Raw genomic sequence first — 18,421 nt, forward strand, 5'->3', positions numbered from 1 at the left:
GGAGGAGGGATGACACTGACAGGAACATGAACTCACATATCACCAAGAGGGGAAGGGAGATGGGGAGAGGAAGGAGATCAGTGAGGAGAAGGGAAAGGCTAGCCGACGGCGGAAGGCAGATCAAGGTCACCGGAGTCGATGAGGTCGGACGCCGAGGAGACGGCGGCGCGGCGAAGGCGAGGCGAAGACGAGAGCGGTGTGGGCGCTACGCGGCGGGTCAGCGGGTGGAGTCGAAATATCGAATGGATTAGCCGATTAGGGTTGTGAGGAGAGGGGCGGCCGTCGCCCGTCGGCGTGCCCCTTATATATGAAGGGAGGGCCGGAGGGGGAGGGGTCGACCGGCCGAGCGTGGGCCATGGCCCCGTGGGGCGTCAGGGCATGGGCTGATGATGGGCTGGCTGCCTCGAGCCGCTGTCGGGCCTCCCTCTCTTTCTCGTGCCGGGCCGTGCTGTCCCACGGGCTTGGGGGTCAGCCCAAGCACGGCCTGAGCAGCGGGCCGGGCCAGCCCGGGCCCGAGTTTCATCGGGCCGTGCCGGGTTCATGTCAGGCTTTTTTTTCGTGTTTCGTGTCGTGCCGTCGTGCCTCGTGCTGTATGGCCAAGTATATCCGCAGACAGCCCTCTGCCCTGTGTCCCCACGAACACCGCCGCGCAGGCGCACCTGGCTGCCTCTGCCTCTGGTCTGCTGCCACCGCGCGCGCGCGGGCGTCCGCTTCTGGGGAAGTGGTTTTCGGAGGCAGGCGGATCGAGCCCGTGCAGAACCAACGCCGCGGGCCGGTAGGCGGTAGTGGCCAACGGCACGACGCGCCCCAGTAATTCGTCGCTTTTTCTCCGTGCCGCGACCCGCGAGACAAATGCCATCAGCTGGTGGTTGTGGTTATTGGCTCTTGATGCTTTCAGAAGGGAATTTGACAGCATTAGTACAAAGTGAGTGTGGAGTTAGGTGCCGTGTGCTACTGCGTTGTTCTTATTTCCAAATTCCATGCATCTTTGGGCGTATCATGGAGGACGGCAACACCCGCGGCCATGTACATCAGCTGCAAGCCTGCAGCAGATTCCGTCTGACTCTGTACAGTATGTGTACAGTGTACGCACACACATACATATCCACAAGAGGGCTCCGGGCACTTGAGAGTACTCGCATGCAAATGCGATTCAGAAGTCAGAGCAACAGGATGCAGTTTCCAGTAATCTCAGCCGCAGGCGCCATCGGTACTTCAGTTAGCACTGCTCCCTCCGTCATAGAAATAATACAATTTCAGCTTTTCTGCGATCCATATTAGATTTAACCAAATCTACATAAAAATTGATATTTATATTACCTGAATAGTAATTATTATTAGATTCACAGGCTATATATGTGTGTGTGTTGAAACTACTTTTAAAGGTTTGACCAAGTCCAAACCTAAAACTACTAGCTTGGATTGTAGTCCACGAATACCATGCAATATGGTCCCGTTCCCTTGTCTTATAATTCATGCTTAGTATTTTTCTCTCACAACAAATCAGTTGGAACATTGTTTCGGCTTATTTTTTTAAACGAAGCGAACGGGGCTGCCTAGTATCAGCTACAGTGAAAGTAGTGTTCTTCACTGAACCTTGGGCTGCTGCTCTTGCTACCAGTAGTATTAACAGAAAACAAGTGGTAAACTGCACTGTAATATTCAGATCTATCCAACAGAAAGCTTCGCCCCTGATCATGCACTTCTTTATAACCTCGACCTCAATAATTTCCTGGAATTAAGGAATGTGTAAATTGTGACACTATAGTATCAATATCAACTATGCGATCTGCGTCGTAGTGCAGTGGTTTTGCACTAAAAGTGAACAAGGTAATGCGTCTAGTATCATGCTGAATCATGACACCTCTTCATGGCTTCTGGTATCACATAAAGCCGTTGTTTATGGTTGCGTGGTTGGAGTGGTGCAGTTTCCCCCGGTCCGATTTTGGGTATCATTTTTAATGGAGAGTTTTTTTTCAAAAAATTGTCACGTCACGTAAAATGAAATGAAATACAGATAATACATTCGTCTGAGCACACTTGCCTGTGGTAAGAGGATGATGCACGCCGCGCGTCTTGTGTCAAGGAGAAAAGACAGGCATGTAAAACATTGATATGTTTGCAAAGAGACTCTTACGTAGCTTGTCATCGATGTTATTCGCGCAAGGCCAACATTCCGTGACATCATTTGTTTCCGAGCTCTGTTCGGCTTACCCCATATTCGACTTGTTTGGTTTCTTTTTTCAGCTGGAACAGTGTTTTTCTCTCACAGCAATTCAGCCAGAACAGTGCTTTTCAGCCAGTTTCAGCCAAATTTCAGACCAGCGAACGGGGGCCCCTCGGAACATAATGGAATCCAGAACTATATCTATTTACTTTGCCCCGAGTTAGCTATAGCTAGACAATGTATGCCACAACCAGGAACGCTCGTGGTCGTGGCTCACAATTTCTTTATACCTGCTTCTAGCTTTTCACCCACCATGCAGGTGGATAGGGCTGGGGATATGATGCATGACCATGGATCCATCTTGTTCTTGTTCAACGAAGAATAGGGCATTTTCAACTATATTGACAGCGCAATTGTGCCAATAATGCTAAAAGGGATGCAGCACTTTCCTCGAATCTTACTCTGTCATCACTTCCAAATCACCGCATAAAGAGAGTTGAAATCTGCCGGAAAGCACTCATTACTAGCCACCGCCGAATGATGCCTCCCTCAGGCGAAATATACCGGAATGCACTCATAGTTAACCACTCTGACTGTCACGCGTGACGACGGCATATGATTCGGGACAGCGATGGATCCATGAAAAATTTTAGGGGAGCTAAACAACACATACCTCCGACTGCTGCTCGATCTTAAGTCTTAGCCCCACCTACACTATAGAACTTTGTCAAAAAATTCATGGGGATTACACTGCTCCGATATGGGTAGGGGGGCTCGAGCCCCCCGCCCCACCGTTTGATCCACCCCTGATTCGGGAGAAGTGCAAGTAGAATCCGCCACCTTTTGGGTAATCACATGTCGAAATAGATGATTTATTTGCTACTTTTATCAAGCCTCGTGCTGCAGAATCAGAGTGTTGAGTGTGCTACCATCTGGTTTGTCTTTTGAATTTGGGTATTTTACACCGTGCTCCCTTTATTCTAAACTACAAGTAGTTCTGATTTTATTTTAAGTTAAGTTTATCTAACTTTAATTAAATTTATAGATATTAACATCTACAGTTTTAAGTAAATATAATTTAATGTGTATTTTTATAAACTTAATTAAAATAGTTAAAACGATTTATAATTTAAAACGGAGGAAACGATTAGATATGAGCCAATCTACCGAACTGAAAGTCTGAAATGAGCCCTTTGGACGAGATGTCTTAACTGAGCTGATCAGGAAAGCAAACGAGAGAGTGAGTGGGGCCTTGTTTAGATTGCAATTTTTTTTGTAATCTGGACACTGTAGCATGTTTCGTTTGTATTTGACAAATTTTATCCGATCATGGACTAACTAGGCTCAAAAGATTCGTCTCGTGATTTACAACCAAACTGTGTAATTAGTTATTTTTTTACCTACATTTAATACTCCATGCATGCGTCCAAAAATTGATGTGATGGAGAAAGAGTGAAAAAACTTAGAATTTGGAGGTGATCTAAACAAGGCCCCAGATTATACGAACTAAAAGTTGTCAGTGCTGGTCAGTCGATCAGTTTCTAGAAGTCAATTTGTTTACCCTGCTGCTTTAGTCACTGATGAATATGCGTATATATCGGAATTTCTAGAACCCGCAGTTAAGTAGTATATTGTTACACCTAACTCGTGACTAACTTGAATACCTAATTACCCATGCAGTGTTGAAATGGTGATAACTAGGTATAGAGCCTTGAATGATAGTAGTATCAGCAAAGCAGAGGTCATACTGTCAAAAGGCACACAGAGGACCGCTCAGGCACGATGAATTATGCAGGGGCAAATGGCTGTTTAGTCTCTTTGCCCTGTTCGTTTGACGACTGAAAGTACCATTGGCTGATTTGTTGTTTGAGAAAAATACTATTCGTTGACTGAAAAAGTACCGCTTATAAGACATGCGAACAGGGCGTTTTTTCCTTCAACAACCGGTACTGTTGTAGGCTTGAAATGATCGAAACTGGAAGTTTTTATTGAACTGTTTCTTTGGGACCCTGGCACCATCTTCGTACAGTACCCCTCCAGGCATTATTGGTCTGTCTCTTTGATATGTCGCCTGAGAAACTATTGCGGTCAATTGCTTATCTAGTTCTCTGCTTCCTTTTGATAGATGTCTTTTGCATCATTTTTCAGCTGTATAAATTTTGCAATCGGTTTTCATTAAGCTGTTTCTTTACTCCATATTTCATATGTTGCAGCTAGTTATCGGTTGGTGAAAGGGACGTGTACGTGTGTCTGTCAAACATCGCATAAAAAATCATGTAACCAACGGCGGTCCAAATACAATAAGCAGATGACAAACCTGACAAGAAAGACGACCAGTCTCGACCTAGTTTTCCTACGTTATCTGAGTGGAAAGTTCTAACGATTATCATTTTGTATAATGGCCTTGGCAGCTTATCCTCTATCATTTGCCATTTCTCAAATGCCTAGCGGTGAGCATGAGACGTCAACCGGCATGTTCCCGATTGACAAACCAAAGTCCCGTTGGGCTCAACAGCTGTTGATCTCTGTTACTCTGTTGTATGTGTGTATGAGCAGTCAACGGCCAATCCACAATCTGCCACTAAATCAACTTCATACTTCTTTTTCTAAAATAAAATATAGTTGTAGAAGGCAAAGATACCTTAGAGCAAGAACAAGTATAATAGCATGTTATAATGGGCTGAATGCTGAGAAGGAGTTAAGAGAAGTGAAGTTGATAGTCACAACCGAACCTGATCCGCGTGGACGCCTTCCAATATGACGCAAGCTAGTACGCAATCAATAGTTCCTAAATCAATGCGTTAATTCATTTATTTTCCCTTATTTTTTGTTTTGATTTGAAACTCAGACTATGTTATTCCTATATATTGAATCAACATAATGACCAAAAGAAAAAAATTAACATGGTTTTCTTATAGGCATAGGGGGCGGACAGAGGGGTAACACCACTCTCTCAGAGCATCTCTAATAGTTCTAAAAAAATAGTCTTCCTCCAACAATTTCTAAAACCTCGCTTCTAAAATATAGAAGACAATTTTACATCAGGAATCACAAACTATTTCTAAATCACCTCAGCCACTTTTAGAGTTTCTTTCTCTTTTATATATTTACCTTATGAACTCTGTCTTACTCTTTATTCTTCCCATATCCTTCCACCTCCAGATTGGAACATAGATACGCGTGATCGATTTTCCAAGTGCCCAAAGGTGTAATTTAATGAAAATATTTGATTTTACTTCCTTTAACAACTCATCTATAAGTACTTAGCTATCAACATCATCTGTATTTTCTCGCTCCGTCCCTGCTTACATCCTTACTAGCCAAACTATGATTTTTCTTTGGGACTTGCTAGCGCCCAGACGGACGAACAGGGCGTTCGGACGCCCGCGCTTGCAGTCCATTTCCCTCACCGTTTCGTGCGCCACGCGGGGCCTATGCCGCCCGAACGTCACCAGCATCAAGAAGAGGGAGAGGGGGTGGCGGATGCCTAGCCGACGCCGGGAGGAGACACCGAGGCGAGACAGCAGAAGGCGAGGAGGGAGATGCAGAACCCAATCTACTTTTAAAACATCCTGATGCAACACTTACAACATACGTCTGAAGACAGATGAAACATTTAAAACATGCATCTAAAACAATTTCAAAAGCACTTGAAACTATTGTAAAACATACGCAGCATTCAGATAAAATACTTGCAACATGTGTGTGAAAAAAATATATGCAATATCTAAATAAACACACTTGCAACATACGTCTGGAAAAACAGATGAAACATCGGGAACAAAATCTTACAACATACGTGTATAAACATTGCAACATATGTAACATTCCGATCTACTTTTGCAACATCATATGAAACACTTGCAACATACCTATAAAATATCTGAAACACTTAAAATATAAGGCTTGCACATGCTTTTTCACCCTTCTTCCGTACGGCGCAGCGCAGAGCGAGGGGACAGCTGGTTCCGACCAGCAACAGCTCCCTCTCCTGGCCACCTAGCCTGGGTGCAGCGGAGGACGGAACACGACATGGCACGGCGGGGGACGGGGGCGCCGTGGGGGATGGCGACAGCAGCTTGCCGGAGTAGGCCACAGCGTGGGATTGAGGCGCCACAGGGGATGGCGAAGCGGCGAAACATAGCGGGGCGGGCGGACGGCCACACGATGGACGAGCGCAGAGCGGGGAGACGAGCACAGAGTGGGGAGAATTGATTTTTTTCGGATCTGGACAGACGGATGCCCGAGTCTAAGCATTAGCGTTTTTCTTTCGAAACCAAGCTCAGAGAAAGAAACATTAGATAGACATTAAAATATATCCTCTTAATCGCTCAGAGAAAGAAACATTAGATAGACACAAGCCATGTAGGTGTAGCACAAGCGTTGAAGCATGCACGAGGCGGTCTGCACAGGCGGCGGAGGCGTCCCTTCAACCATCCAACAATGTCAGATGTCCTCGCGATGATAGAAAAAGATTGAAATGCGCAAGAATCTTTGACGGAATCGTGATTTAGAGGCAGATAACTTGCTTAACATGTACTCCTATTGTACAAAATTGGAAGCAACGTGTCGGTGCATAAAGTGACCAACACATAAATATTTATAGTTTTGCCGTACGTTATGATCGGATGTGGCCTAGCACTCAATGACATAGGGTTTATACTGGTTCAGGCAACGTGCCCTACGTCCAGTCTGAGTCGGTCGATGACTTTATTCCTGAGCCTAGGTGCTCGAAGTTTGTTGTGGGGTTACAAACGAGAGGGAGAAAGACTCTGGACTGAAGGGCCAAGAGTGACAGGAGCTTCTATGTGTGCTAAGTATTCGAGCATGTGCTTTGTATAGCTTTTTAGTGTCTAAAGCTAGCAAAGGGTGAATCGATCGTTGGTTCTTTGAATCGTTTGTGTGTTCGAGTGAGTGCATCCCCTTTTATAGATGAAGGGGACGGCCTTACAAGTGAGAGAGAGAGAGAGAGTACGTATGCTACTAAGTCTTGTTGCCCATGTCGTCGGGTACAAGATGATTGTAGGCGCTCATAACACTATTTATGTCAGACGCATGAGGGAGGTTTTACCGTGTTCACCATGTATGGCAAATGATGGCGCCCACAACACTGTTGATGCCCAGAGGCATGTGGAGGGTTTCACCGTGTTTGCCTAGTATGGGAATTGATGGTGCCCACAACACTGTAGGGCAAACGCCGACGCCCACAACACTGCTTGAGTTCTGACATGCAGGTGTACAGGATACGGTCCTTGGTATTGCGGTTGACTTGAGTGCACTGCCTTACTTGCTTCGCCTGTTTCCTGGGTCCTCACCAAGTGGGCATCCCCTATCAGTTGGTCCCAGTCGGCTCCGACTACGCCAGTCGGAGGAGAGCTGTAAGTAGAGGTTTGGTGCATCCCCAGTCGGAGACGCGGGTCAGAATCAAAAGCGGCGTTGGCCAGGCCTTCCGGTCGGAGAGGCAGGTCGAAGTAAGAAGCGAATGTCCTCCCATCTTTGGCTAGATCTTCTGGTCGGAGAGGTGGGCCGAAGTCGGAAACGAGCGCTGTTCCTCCTTGGCTAGGTCTTTCGGTTGGAGAGGCGAATCGGAGTTGGAAGCAGGCGCCATTCCTCCTTGGCCGGGCCTTCCGGTCAGAGAGGCGGGCAAGACCAGAGTCAGAAGCGGGCGCCATTCCTCCTTGGCCAGGCCTTCTAGTTGAAAGCGGGTGCCGTTCCTTCTTGGCCAGGCCTTCCGGTCGGAGACTGGATCGCCCTCCTAGCCTGTCGTTTGGTTTTTGGGCCAGCCCTGTGAGTCGCGCGTTGTTCGCAACAACGTCTGCTGGGCTGAGCTTTTTGCTAGGAAGCAGGTCCATGAGGGACCCTGGGTTTATGAACCCGACAAGAGCCCCCGAGCCTCGGGCGATTCGAGTAGAATTGTCTGGGGGATTTTTGGTTTGACAACGGGTGCGCGCGAGCGCACCCGCAGGTGTAGCCCCTGAGCTCCCGGGTGATTTGGGTAGAATCATCCGGGGGTGTTTCATGTTGCCAGCGAGGGAATTTTTCGTTTTGATGGCGGGTGCGTGCGAGTGCACCCGTGGGTGTAGCCCCCGAGCCCCCGGGTGATTCAGGCAGAATCGCCTGGGGGTTTTGTCAGCGTGTGTGTGTGTGTGCACCTTGGTGGGTGTAGCCTCCTCTTTCCAGTTCCTGACCCATCGTTACCAGGAGTGCGGTCCCAGGCGTTTGGTCATGGCCGAGGGACTAGGCGAGACAAAGTCATCAACCAGGGTGTTGGGCGTGCTGAGGGTTCCGGCGAGTCGCGGATCCAGGGATCGGGTGAGTCAGAGTTGCCAACCAAGGCATCGGGCGCGCTAAAAGATCCAAGAGTCAGGCGCAGCTGAGGGAGAGCCGATGAGTCGGAGTCACGGACCCAGGCATCAGGTGCGTTGAGAGATCAGGCGAGTCAGAGTCATGGATCTAGGCATTAGACGTGTCGAGGGATCGGGCAAGTTGAAGTCGTGGACCCAGGCGCCGGGTGCACCGAGAGATTGGGCGAGTTGGAGTCACAGACCCAGGCGTCGCTTGGCGTAGCCGAGGTTGTGCTGAGGTGTTGGGCGTCCCGAGCCCCCGAGCCCCATTGGGCTCAGTAGGGGTCGGTTGAGTTTCATGCGTTACCCCGTCCATGGTTTCCGCAACCAGAGGGGCTAAGCTAACATCGCTTGACTCGATGGCTCGAGTGACACGCTCGGTGAGCTCGCTAACGAGCACGTTCGAGTGAAATCTGAGTCCGTCATTCATGATGGGGTCGACATAGCCCTCTTGTGGCATTTCACTGCTCCTTAACTCGTGTCTCGACAGATGCCTGGGTCGTTTTGAAGACCGACCTGGGTGGCCCGCTGGCCTCCCCTCAATGGAGATTCTATGGGCATGGCTCAAGGTTAGGATTGAACGAGAAGGTTGAGATGACCCTGTTTGCTTCGGAGCAAACTGGGCGAGGGCCGCTGGGGCTCATCTGTGTTTTCTCCCCTAGCTCTGTTTGACACGAGGCGCTCTAAGTGTCCCTAGAGGCCCTGGAGTCAGAGTGGAAGGCCCGGTCGAAGGTTGACTAGGAAGTGCTTGTGCTCCGAGGCCAGATGCTTGGGGCGGAGGAGTCAAACATCTGGCTACGTGAGCAGGTGACTCGGTAGGAGGGAGGACTCTCCATCCTCAAGAATACGCACCTCGGTATGTACCTGTTCTGCTTTTGGTTGATGTCTTATTTTTTTTCTTTTGAGCTTGTCACCCTTCTTCTAGAGCTAGGTGGAAAGGTTGGGTCGCTGGAGCAGGACCTAGAGATAGCCAAGGTGATGATTGGTCGGAATGCGGAGGCGCTGGCCAAGTCCCTAGAAGAATGATGTGCTCTTGAGGGGGAGCTCGACCAGCTCCGCAATGTCACCCAGGTCATCGTCTCGGAGGTCTTCGGGTCAGCGCCAAGTACCAGCACACCCGCCATCCAACTGACGGAGGTCCTGGATGAGGATCAAGCCCTCATCTCTGATGGGATGTTCTATGGAACATCGGGGGTGGTGACTTTGGTGGCGATGCACCATCCAACCCTAGACTTCACCACCATCTGCAGCAGGTATGCCAATGGCTAGAGCCCAGAGGCTATCCATGTGCTCAGGGAAAGTTTGCTGCCACACGCACAGTTGGTGGCCAAGCAAGTCTCTACGTAGTGGGAGATGGATGCCCACCATGCGAACGCGACTGAAGGTACGCACCAGGAGGACGTTGCCCAGTCCACGGATGGAGTGGAGCCCTGGTTGGAAGCGAACGTCGCCCCACCTCCGACCGAGCCAAAAGTCACCTAGCCAGAGGATGGGCAGCCCCTACCCTTGCCGGTCACGCTGATAGCCGATGCTGTTGGGCAGTCATAATAGCATGAAAAGTAGAAACAAGCAATATGTGTAAGGGATAAGTTCATGGGGGAGTCCCCGTGTCAACGTTTTTTTGTATCCATGAATACATCAACTTTGTTTTTGTGATGAATCAGTTCGTTCGGGGAGGTTTGTCCCGTCCGTTCCTTGTTTTTACCCTAGCATAGCTCTGTTTTTATTCTTTCTTTTTCACACCTGCCCGTTCGTCTCGTAGGGTGCAACCTTAAGAGCCCGGGCATGGCCCGTGAGGCTCCGCTGCTCGTAACTGTAGATAGTGGCGGGGTGTGATCGGTCGGAATGTTTAAAGCAAAGTTACGTAAGGTAATTAAAGAAATGGGATACCCTTTTGTTCAGGTATAAATGTATTTACCATATGATAATAAAAAAGAGAGGTGGTATCGCACCCCTGTGGAGCCCTCAAGCGACCCAGGCCAAAAGTGTTTGGGCCGGGGTGCTATGTAGGAGCGAACGTTGAATGAAAGAAAATAGTAAGACCAAATTTTTAAGGGAAGAAACGACGTAACTGTTCGATGTTCCATGTGTTGGTGAGAACGTCGCCGTTGTCGTCCTTTAGTTGGTAGGCGCTTGGTCGGATCACTTCGGTCACCGTATAGGGTCCTTCCCATGGCAGAGAGAGTTTGTGCTTTCTCCTTGGTCGATTGGGTCCTTCGAAGCACTAGGTCTTCGACCTCGAGGATCCTTCCTCTGATTTTCCTCTTGTGGTACCTATGGATAGTCTACTAGTAGCGAGCAGAGCGGATGACGGTCATCTCACGAGCCTCCTCGAGCAGGTCGACTGCATCTTGTTGAGCCTCCATGGCTTAGTGGCGGTTGAAGGCCTTCACTTTAGGGGCGCCATGGTTGAGGTCGGAGGGCAGCACTGCTTTAGCTCTATAGGCTAGAAAGAAGGGCATGAACCCTATGGATTGGTTTGGGATTGTTCTTAGGCTCTAGAGGATCCTTGGAACCTCTACAACCCATCGCCCGGCATACTTGTTGAGTTGGTCGAAGATGTGTGGCTTAAGTCCTTGGAGGACTATGCCATTAGCACGCTTGACCTGACCATTAGTACGTGGATGTCCGACTGAGGCCCAGTCGATTCTGATGCCGTATCCATCACTGAAGTCCAGGAACTTCTTCCCGGTGCAGTTAGTTCCATGGTCAGTGATGGTTAGGAACGCTGAACCGGTAGATGATGTCGAGGAAGAACTTGACTGCCTCCTCCGAGCGGATGTTGGTGATGGGCTTGGCCTCTATCCACTTGGTGAATTTATTGACCACTACGAGCAGGTGAGTGAAGCCACCCAGGCCCTTTTTGAGGGGTCCTACCATGTTGAGGCCCCAGACCACGAACGGCCAGGTGATGGGGATGGTTTGGAGCTCCTATGCCAGCAAATGAGTTTGCCATGCGTAGAACTGGCATCCTTCACACCTACAGACGACCTCCTCTGCATCTCGTAGTGCGGTGGGCTAGTAAAAATCTTGATGAAAGGCTTTTCCAACCAGCGACCTTGGGGCCATGTGATGTTCATAGATTCTGGCATGGACCTCGAGGAGGATCTGCTTCCCTTGGTTGGTAGGGATGCACTTCATGAGTACCCCCGATGGACTTCATTTGTAAAGTTCAACACCGAGCATGATGAAGGTCTTGGCACGTCGAACGATCCATCATGCTTCAGTCCTCTTGGGTGGGAGAACCTCCTTGAGGAGGTAGGTAAGTAGCGGTGCTCGCTAGTCGGTTTGATTGAGTGCCACCATGGCGACGTCGGCGGGTGACGCCGTCATGGAGGCACTGGGGTCAGAGCCCCCGAGCGCCAGGCTGGCATCAGGGTGTGGCTGGATCAAACCTTCTAGGATGCGGGCGGACAGCTCATGGAGGTCATTGATGAAGACCCTGTCTAGAGACAGAACCCGCCTGGTAGCCAATTTTGCGAGAAAATCGGCAGCATCGTTGTCCTTTCGGGGGACATGGTGTAGCTTGATCCCCTGGAATTTGTCCTTGAGTTTGCGCACCTCTTGGCAGTATGCTGTCATGAGGGGGCTTTTGTAGGAAGACTCCTTCATGACTTGGTTGATGACCAACTCTGAGTCACCACGAACGTAGAGTTGCGTAGCGCCAAGCTCGATGGCGATGCACAGCTCGTTGATGAGGGCCTCTATTCCATGGCATTGTTTGAGGCCAAGAAATGGAGGTGGATGGTGTAGAGGAGCCTACTCCCATCTAGGGAGATCAGAAACACTCTAGCCCCTGAGCTGGGTGCCATCATGGACCCATCGAAGTACATCATCTAGTACTCGTGGGTGACGTCTGGGGTCGATAGCTAGACCTCCGTCCATTCAGCGACAAAATCCGCAAGAGCCTGAGACTTAATGGCAGTGCAGGGGATATATCTGATGTTGTGACCCATGAGTTCGAGTGCCCACTTGGAGATCTGTCCCGTGGCGTCGCGGTTGCGGACAATGTGTCCGAGCGGATAGGAAGTGATGACCGTGACTTCATGGTCGATGAAGTAGTGCAGGAGATTTTGGGTCTCCATTAGCACGGCGTATACGAGTTTTTGCACCTAGGGGTACCAGACCTTGGGGGCGGTAAGTACCTCCCCGATGAAGTATACGGGTTGCTGGACCTTAAGGTGGTGTCCCAGCTCCTCCCTTTCGACGACCAGGGCGGTGCTCACCACATGGTTGTGTGCCGTGACATAGAGCAGGAGGGGCTTTTCCTGTTCGGAAGCGATGAGGATTGGGGCCGATGTCAGTGATGCTTTGAGGCTCTCCAAAGCCTGCTATGCTTCCTTAGTCTAGACGAAGGTGTCCGTCCTTTTGAGAAGCTTATAGAGAGGCATCCCTCGCTCGCCAAGCTAGGAGACGAATTGGCTCAGGGTGGCCAAACAGTCGGTGAGCCTTTGTATGCCCTTGACGTTGCGTATAGGGACCATGTTGGAGATGGTTGTGATTTTTTTGGAGTTGGCCTTGATGCCATGTTCGGACATGATGTATCCAAGCAGCTTCCCCTTTGGAACCCTGAAAACATATTTTTAGGATTTAATTTGATGTTGAACCTTCGGAGGTTCGTGAATGTCATGGCCAAGTTTGCGATCAGGTCATAAGCTTGAGCCGTTTTGACGACTAGTCATCAACATAGACGGCGATGGTTGGTTTTGGCCGATCGACATGATTAGGTTGGTCGAGCGGGTCGATTTGGTCAGTGAAGCATTGCTACATGCACCATTGATAGGTGGCGCTAGTGTTCTTCAGGCCAAAAGGCATGGTTACGTAGCAGTACAAACCATACGGGGTGATGAATGAGGTTGCGAGCTGATCAGATTCTTTCATCGCGATCTGGTGATATCCTGAGTAGGCATCTAGAAAGGAGAGGATCTCGCATCCCAAGGTTGAGTTGACTATCTGGTCTATAGAGGTAAAGGAAAATGATTCTTTGGACATGCCTTGTTGAGGTCAGTATAATCAACGCATATTCTTCATTTCCCGGTCTTCTTCTTAACAAGGATGGGATTGGCAAGCCAGTCGGAGCGGTATACCTCTCTAATGAATCTAGCTGCTAGGAGTTTGGCGATCTCTTCGTTGATGGCCCTGCGTCTCTCGTCGTCGAAGCGACGCAGGTGCTGCTTGGTGGGCTTCGAGCCTAGGATAAGGCGCAATTCATGCTAAGTGACATCCCACGGTATGCCTAGCATGTTAGATGGTTTCCATGCGAAGACATCACGATTGGCGCATAGGAAGTCGATGAGCTCGCATTCCTATTTGGCTAGGAGCTAGGTCTCAATCCGCACCGTCTTGGTTGGGTCAGTGGGGTCGATCCCCACTGCCTTAGTTTCCTCGAGTGGGCGGAAGGCCATAGAGGAGGTTGGTTTGTTGTAGTCTAGGGCTGCTAGGGTCGACAACTCCTTGAGCCGTGGGAGCTTGGATGAGTTGATGACGGCAGTGGCAAGCTCAAAATGCTCGTGGTCGCACGTGAAGGTGTGCGAGAAGGTGCTACCCACAATGATGACATCATTCGGTCCTAGCATCTTCAGCTTCAGGTAGGTGTAGTTGGGGTTCGCCATGAACTTAACGTAGTATGGCCGCCCTAAGATGGCATGGTAAGACCCCAGGAAGTCCACCACCTCAAAGGTTAGGACCTCCGAGCGGAAGTTGGCTCGGTCGCCAAACGTGATGGGCAGGTCGATCTGCCTAAGCGGGTATGCCTATGTCCCCAGGATCACGCTATGGAAGGGAGAGCTCACTGAGCGGAGCTCCGACCGGGGGATGCGCATGGCATCGAGGGTGTCGACATAGAGGATGTTGAGGCCATTTCCTCCTTCCATCAGCACCTTGGTGAGGCGCTTCTTATGGACAATGGGGTCGACGACGAGCGAGTAGTGCCCTAGTCTGGCAACGTGGGATGGATGGGGTCCCTCTGATCAAAAGTGATCGGAGATTCTGACTAGCGGAGGAAGGTGGGGACGGCTGTTTCAGCGACGCATGCCTCTCTGTAGCGCACTTTGTGCTGGCGCTTGGAGTAGATGGCATCTGACCCCCCCCCCCCCGAAGATCATGATGCATTCCTCGGGATCGGGAAAGCCGTCCCCATCCTTGCTCGCCTTGGCTCCTTTCTTGGTTGTTGTCTCCTTGCCCTGTCCTTCTTTCGGCCCACCGACCTATCGCATGAAGCGCTTGAGGAGTTCGTAGTCCTTGTAGAGGTGCTTGATGGGGTAAGCGTGGTTGGTGTAGGGGCTATCCATGAGCTTGTCGAAGTGGTTAGGCAGGCCCTGCTAGGGCTACTTGCCCACATGATCAACTACGGCGACCAATGTGAAGTTGGTCGGTCGGCGCCGATCCTTCTTGTTCTTTTTGCCCCTCTACGTGGAGGGACCCTCGTCTTGATCCTCACGCTTGGCCTTGCCCTTGTCCCAGCCTTCGTTGAAGACCGCTCCGACCGCCTCCTCACCGAAGGCATGGTTTGTAGCAACATCGAGCAGGTCACGGGTGGTTCGGGGCATCAGACAGCCAAGCTTGTGGATCAGGGACTCGCAGGTTGTCCCAGAGAGGAATGCATTGATGATATCCGCGTTGACGATATCAGGAAGGGAGTTGCATCGTTTGGAGAACCTGTGGATGTAATCCTGTAGGGACTCGTTGGGCTCCTATTGGCAGCTCTTGAGGTCCCATGAGTTCCTAGGGTGGACATACGTCCCCTGAAAGTTCCCGACAAAGATTCTCTTAAGGTCCACCCAGTCGCGGATGCTGTCGTGCGGGAGGAATTTGAGCCATGCTCGAACATGTTCTCCCATGTAGATGGGGAGGTATTGAATGATGAAGTGATCATCATCCACTCCTCTGGCTCGGTAGGCGAGCCGAAAGTCTTTGAGCCATATACCGGGATTCGTCTCCCTGGTATATTTGGCGATGTTGGTTGGCGGTCGGAAGCGTTGTGGGAACGGCGCTCTCTGGATGCGTCGGCCAAAGGCCCATGGTCCTAGGCCATCCGGGCTGGGACATCGGTCATCTGGCCAGTGACCATGCCTGGGGTGCGTTTCACCGCTCCCCTCGATGGTTCGGCCGGGGTCCGTGTCGCCTGCCCTCACTGCCGCCTGATGGACGTCATCATCATGACGGGCCCGACATCGGTTGCTGATGACGCTACGAGCATCTCGGTTTGGCCCGAGGCATTCACGCATAGGGGGCCGATGTGGAGCAGGCGCCAGGTCTGGCCGTGGCGCAACTTTGGCCTCCTGTTCCGCGCTCGGTGGTTGTAGTGGCAAGCGGATGGAGCGATTCATCTAGTGCGTCCCTACTCCCCTGGTGGGGAGAGAGGCCGTGAGTTGGTGTCACAACGAGGAGCTCTCCGCCTGTTGAACGGTGGTAGTTTCCACCAGTGCCCGGAGGTTCCAGAGGACCACCCGCTCCTGGGGGTCGACAGGCTCGGGAACGCCGCACAGAAGCATTACCGCAGCAGCGATGTTCTGGTGGCCCAAGCGAACTATGGGGGATCGTTCCCCCCATCCATGATGTTGCGCTGGACCTAGCAGGCACGACCCCGGGCGTCACTTGCCAAGTTACGCGCGCGGGGCGCAGCATGCTGTGTCGAGTGCGCCGATGCAGGTGGCGGCTGGTTTTGCCGCCTTTGTCGTAGTTCCTCGCCGTGCTCCTGCGAACAAGCGAGGGCCTCCGTGCGAGGGTCCAGAGGGGTGTATGTCTGTAAAGACTTCGCTACCACCGGCGGCTGTCCCGGAGTGTCCGCCATAGCGCACTCCTGGGACAGACAATGGCTAGGTGCCACATCATCGATGCTGGAGCCGTCGCTCTCATCCTCGTCATCCATGAGTTCATGGAAAGAGGTGGGAGCGTAGCTCGCCATCCCCACGAATTTGGATGTGAGAGGGGGTAGCGTCAGCATCTTCTGAGCCCTCGGGCGTACGCATCCGTGAAGGACGTGGGGACGTAGGGGAACCGGTCGTATGGTGGTTGCAATGCGAACAACGAGGTCCCTCCAGATAATCGTCGAAAAGTAGTAAATAACGATTTAATAACAATATGTATGTTACTCACAGCGAGGTTTGAGCCCAGCGTAAGCTCAGAGCAAAGCGCAGGCACCTCGTCATTGAAGTCGCCGAGAGTCCCGAAGCCGATGGAGGGCACCCCTCCGATGGGTGCCGTGACAAGTGCCTCCTCACGAAGGCGAAGCACGCCGAGCTGGTCGGCGACGAAGTCTAGACTTTCGAAGAGGAAGGTCTGGGACGGCTCGAAGACGGGTGGAACCCACATCCCAATAGGTGGAAGTGCGGAAAACTCCAGTGAGCCGAAGCGAGTTGTATCGCTTGAGCCCGCCATGGCGAAGATGGCAGAAAGGTGGGCCATCCGATGACCAAAAGCGTGAACGTACGGCGTCCATCCCCACGGACGGCACCAACTGTCGGTGCAGAAAGTGATCAACACGTAAATATTTGTAGTTTTGTTATACGTTATGATCGGATGTGGCCTAGCACTCAATGACACAGGGTTTATACTGGTTCAGGCAACATGCCCTACGTCCAGTCTGAGTCGGTTGTTGACTTTATTCCTGAGCCCAGGTGCTCGAAGTTTGTTGTGGGGTTACAAACGAGAGGGAGAAAGATGGGAGGTGCAAGAGGTCCGGTCGGACTCCGGACTGAAGGGCCGAGAGTGACGGGAGCTCCTTCATGCGCTAAGTATTCGAGCGTGTGCTCTGTGTAGCTTTTGAGTGTCTAAAGCTAGCAGAGGGTGAATCGATCGTTGGTTGTTCGAATCGTTTGTGTGTTTGAGTGAGCGCATCCCCTTTTATAGATGAAGGGGATGGCCTTACAAGTGTGTGTGTGAGAGAGAGAGAGTGTACGTATACTACTAAGTCTTGTTGCCCATGCCGTCGGGTACAAGATGATTGTAGGCGCCCATAACACTGTTTATGTCAGACGCATGTGGGAGGTTTTACCGTGTTCACCATGTATGGCAAATAACGATGCCCACAACACTGTTGATGCCCAGAGGCATGTGGGGGGTTCACCGTGTTCGTCTGGTATGGGAATTGATGGCGCCCACAACACTGTAGGGTAAACGTCGGCGCCCACAACATTGATTGAGTTCTGACATGCCTGGAAGGTTGCAGGGCACCCTTCTGACATGCCCTACCGGTACTGTCCTGTGGATGTACAGGGTACGGTCCTTGGTATTGCGGTTGACTTGAGTGCCCTGCCTTGCTCCGCCCGTTTCCTGGGTCCTCGCCGAGCGGGCGTCCCCGGTCGGTTGGTCTCAGTCGGCTCCGACTGCGCCAGTCGGAGAAGAGCTGTAAGCAGAGGTTCAGCGTATCCCCGGTCGGAGACACGGGTCGGAGTCGAAAGCGGCGTTGGCCAGGCCTTCCGATCGGAGAGGCGGGTCGGAGTCAGAAGCGAACGTCCTCCCATCTTTGGCCAGACCTTCCGATCGGAGAGCTGGGCCGAAGTCGGAAGCGAGCGTCGTTCCTCCTTGGCCAGGCCTTCTGGTCGGAGAGGCGGGCCAGAGTCGGAAGCGAGCGTTGTCCTTTCCTTGGCCAGGTCTTTCGGTCGGAGAGACGGGCCAGAGTCGGAAGCGGGCGCCGTTCCTCCTTGGCTAGGCCTTCCCGTCGGAGAGGCGGGCCAGGCCAGAGTTGGAAGCGAACGTCGTTCCTCTTTGGCCAGGCCTTTCGGTCGAAGAGACAGACCGGAGTCAAAAGCGGGCACCGTTCCTTCTTGGCCAGGCCTTTCGGTCGGAGACTGGATCGCCCTTCTGGCCTATCGTTTGATTTTTGGACCGGCCCAGTGAGTCGCGCGTCGTTCACAACGATGTCTGTTGGATCGAGCTTTTTGCTAAGAAACAGGTCCACAAGAAACTG

Source organism: Miscanthus floridulus, chromosome 5 (assembly GCF_019320115.1).
Source record: "Miscanthus floridulus cultivar M001 chromosome 5, ASM1932011v1, whole genome shotgun sequence".
NCBI classification, from domain to species: Eukaryota; Viridiplantae; Streptophyta; class Magnoliopsida; order Poales; family Poaceae; genus Miscanthus; species Miscanthus floridulus.